This window comes from Gossypium hirsutum, chromosome D10 (assembly GCF_007990345.1).
Source record: "Gossypium hirsutum isolate 1008001.06 chromosome D10, Gossypium_hirsutum_v2.1, whole genome shotgun sequence".
NCBI classification, from domain to species: domain Eukaryota; kingdom Viridiplantae; phylum Streptophyta; class Magnoliopsida; order Malvales; family Malvaceae; genus Gossypium; species Gossypium hirsutum.
The window spans coordinates 48,417,624-48,421,929 of record NC_053446.1 but is presented as its reverse complement, the minus strand read 5'-3'; the positions used below and the strand labels follow the sequence as shown (position 1 = coordinate 48,421,929).

General features: G+C 36.5%; 1 long non-coding RNA gene across 2 annotated transcripts; it reads left to right on the top strand.

The window, feature by feature from the left end:
* The first annotated feature begins 202 nt into the window (after positions 1–202).
* Positions 203–3,622, top strand: LOC107913645 (uncharacterized). 2 transcript variants are annotated; one of them, XR_001688594.2, is made up of 3 exons: positions 251–971; positions 2,806–3,030; positions 3,179–3,622. It is a non-coding gene; the product is annotated as an uncharacterized lncRNA (long non-coding RNA). The 2 variants fall into 2 exon arrangements; XR_001688593.2 differs by having other exon boundaries at positions 203–3,030.
* The last annotated feature ends 684 nt before the right edge of the window (positions 3,623–4,306 follow it).

Here is a 4,306-nt window from a genome sequence, read left to right as displayed (position 1 = left end):
ATTTCTATTCTCTATTTGATTCTTTACTGTTTTGGGGATTTTATTTCAGATCTGAAAATTCAAAAATCTAATCTTTTAATTTTCTGTTTCGTTTCGGATCTGATTGTTTAGGGTTTTCGTAGGAGTTTCTCGTGACTTGGCAACTCGATCTTGGTCCGCGCGCAACCCCGTATCATCTTAAATATTCTAATATATCACCAATTGTATGCCAACAAGGGAAAATGTAGTTTTGGCACTACACAAGTGAAATATCTAGGGTATATTATATCCCAATGATCTGTTTCAATGGACCCCTTGAAAGTTGATGGGGTCCTTCATTGGCCTACCCTTGTTTCGATCAAAGAGTTGCAAGGGTTTCTGGGGCTCTCGGGTTATTACAGAAGGTTCATTCAACACTATGAAACTATTGTCAAGACCTTAACAACATTGTTAAAAAAAGACACCTTGGAGTTAGTTTGACAAAGAACAGGTAGCCTTTGATCAACACAAGGCAGTAATGACTCAAGAACCTGTGTTGGTTCTTCCTACTTTTAGAGATGAGTTTTGTGTGGAGAGTGATACTTGTGGTCAGGGTATAGGGGCAGTCTTGCAATAAAAAAGGGAGACCTGTTGCTTTCTTCAGTAAAGGGTTGGGAGTCAAACATCAGTCCTTGTCCATTTATGACAAGGAAATGCTCATAGTATTATTGGCTATTAAAAAATGACATCCATATTTAGTAAGCAGACATTTTATCAAAACTGACCACTAGAGCTGTGGTTCCTTACTGACCACTAGAGCTTGTGGTTCCTTTCTCACAAATAAACTATTACACCTTATCAACAGAAATGTCCTGGAAAGATGCTTGGGGTATGATTATTCTATCATTTACAGAAAAGAAAGCCAAAAAATAGTAGCTGGTGTATTGTCTCAAAGGGATCATATACAAGAAGGGCAACTGTTCCAATGCAAGGAAAGTATTTCCTGGTCTGAGGTATGGGAACAAATCTTGAATTATTGTGTTACTAATCCTGTTTTACAGTAGATTTGCTCGGACCTACAAAAGTACCCTCATCTACATTCGAAATACTCATGGCATAGCAGGGTGTTAAGAAAGAAATGAAATGTGGTAGTTGGTCAGGATCCAAAATTGAGGAAGAAACTTTTTGGCTTGTTTCACAGTGAGGATGTTGGGGGATATTCAGGAGTGCATACAACCAGACAAAGAATCTTAGAACTTGTTTATTTGAAGGGTCTTTCCAAATATGTGAAGCGATGGGTCAAAGAATGTGCTATTTGTCAAATATGTAAATATGACAGTTTAGCATACCCAAGTCTACTTCAACCCTTACCAGTGCCTGATCGTACTTGGGTAGGTGTAAGCTTAGATTTTGTAGAAAGTTTGCCATCATCGAAAGGGGAGGATACTATTTTTGTGGTAGTTGATAGGCTTATTATAAATGGTTATTTCTTGGCTTATCTCATCCTTTTACTGTACTCATTGTGGCTTAGCAGTATTTAGAGCACATCTATAAGTTACATGGAGTTTCAGAATACATCATTTCTGATCGAGACAAGGTGTTTATCAATTCATTTTGGCAATATCTATTTAAATATTTGGGGGTTAAGCTTCACTTCTCCACTACTTACCACCCCCAAATTGATGGTCAGACTAAAATGCTCAATAGATACTTTTAAGGGTATTTGAGATGCATGTCTAGGGAGAGACTTTCTGAATGCGCACTATGGCTTTCCTTGGTTGAGTGGTGGTATAATACCACTTATCACTCAACCATACGAACTACTCCTTATGAGGCTCTATATGGTCAAGAACCTCCACACCATTTACCTTATTTGGCAGGGGCCTCCCAATTACTGTAGTAGACAGGAGCCTCTAGTAGAGAGAAGTAGCTTGACATATGCTGAAGTTTTATTTCAAAAGGGATTAAGATAGAATGAAACACATGGCTGATAAAAAGAGATCAGAGAGGGAATTTCAGGTAGGGGACTTGGTCTACCTTAATCTTCAACCATACAGACAACATTTCATTAGGAAATAAGGTAACCAGAAGCTTGCTTCTCATTATTTTAGCCCGTACCCTATGGTAGCCAAAAGAGGTCAAGTTGCTTATACTCTCACCCTACCAACTGATGCTCGTATACATCCCACTTTCCATGTTTCACAACTTAAAAAATATATTGGCTCACTTCCCAGTTCTGCTACACTGCCTCCTATCGACTCGGATTGAGCTATTACCAAAACACCAGTTCGAATTGTTGACAGAAGAATGGTTAAATGAGGTAATCAAGTAGACACAAATGTGTTAGTTGAATGGGAAAATACTTTCCTGGAAGACTCGACGTGGGAGAGGTTTTCTGAGTTTCAGCAGCAGTATCCACTATTCGATCCTTGAGGACAAAGATCATATTCGAGAGGGGAGTACTTGATATGAGATAATTTTTCTCAACATTCAAATAACGGTTTGCTAATTGTAATTTTGTTAAATTTAGTTATTGTAATGAAACGGTATGTTTTGGGTAAGGATTAATGAAAATGGTGCGTGTAAGGGGGTATACTAGTACTTAAACGGAGCGTTTTAGATAGTTAGTAATACGGTGCATTTGGCTCTTACTAGGATGTTATTACTGGTGTCGTTATTTCTCTTTTTATTGGACAACCCGTGGGAGGAAAGACAGTTATGGAAATATACAAAAATAATTTCTTCTCTCTCTCTCGCTTTCATCTTTCTTCTTCTTGGAATTTTTCCTTCAAAATTTTATTCCTCACCATCCTCTTGCTGATTTCTATACTTCTTTGCTCTTTCCAGATTTCATTATTTAGCCAATTGTGGTAAAGGGAAAGTTAAGTTGCTAATCGTCCTTTCTTCCTTTAATCTTGTTGTTTGTGCTCATTTCTTGAGAATATTGGTTTTTCGTTTGAATTGGTTTGGAGTTTGTAATGAGTTGTTGTACAATTTGTTTTAGGTGAAACTTTTGAGATGATCATTCCTGTAACAACCTAGTTCCTGTAAGTAATTGTGGATTCTTTAAGGGTAAGTGATTAAATGACTTTAGGGATGTTTTTACTGTTTGGGGGCGAATATCTTATTGTTTTGGCTTATTTTCTAGGAAGCAAGGGTTGATTATTTTTAATCAATTCTTATTTATGTTTCTAATCTGTTATTTGGTGTGTTATTTTAGGTACTGAAATTGCTATTGTGGTGCTGGCATCGAACAATGGTCAGGTGTGTAATGAAAATCTCGAAAAATAGCAAACGACGTGCCAGACCATGTGGTTCACACAGTCAAGGTCAATTAGGCTGAGTGGGCCACACAGATGTGTGGGCCCATTTTCTGAAAATTTTCATTTAGGTCTGATTTAATCTGTGAATTGTAATTAGTCTATCCGTAGGGTCCATACCGCTTAAATAAGACTTGAAAACAAGGTATTTGTGAATATACTTTTGCATGAGATGTGTGTAAGGTGTGTGATTTATACATGTAGGATTCGTAGGGTCCATTCTTTTATTTTATGTTATTGTACGTTAGCATGTCCTACATGCTTATCATTCTAACTATGTATATGCATGTCATGACATGTTGCATGACATTTGGGATGATGTTGAAAGGAGGAAGATTCTGACAGTTTAATGATTTGCACATTTTAATGGTTTATCCACATATGTTTGTTCTAGCAACTAGGCTGTAATATAGTTGCTTGAGCACATATATCCGACCTAGCAGTTTTAACTGCAATCTTTTATGACATTGATAAAAATAAAATATTGATAAAATTATCTTAATAAAATTTAAAATTATTTATTAGCTTAATTTAATTAAAATAAAATATTGACAAAAATGAAAAAAAGAAGAAGCATCCTTATATAAAGAGAAAGGAACAAGAGTTAGAAGATTGAAAATACAATCCGGAAGAATGAATGAAGATTTGAAATGCATTTGGTAACATTCCTCAATATTTGATGGATTCATGATCACGCTCCTAAAACCTCTCCAAGTGGTGGAATGCCAAGGCACCTAGCTCAAAGTTCATCCTTTTGGTTAATGACCTTCCAACATAATTTGGTGAGCTAAGCTTGGTTTTGAATTTTCATTTGTGGAATACCAAGTCTCACATCTATTTTGGATCGAGTGGCGCAATTTGGAGTGATTTTTATTTACTTTTTAGAAAATACGATTAATAGAGTCACAAATAGCATATGATAAACGTCTGCACTGCAGTAGTAGACTTTATTAGCACAAGTCTTCCGGCAGACGAAAGCATAGACGCCTTCCACCTACCGAACTTTCTAATTTCCAGGATTTGGTTTG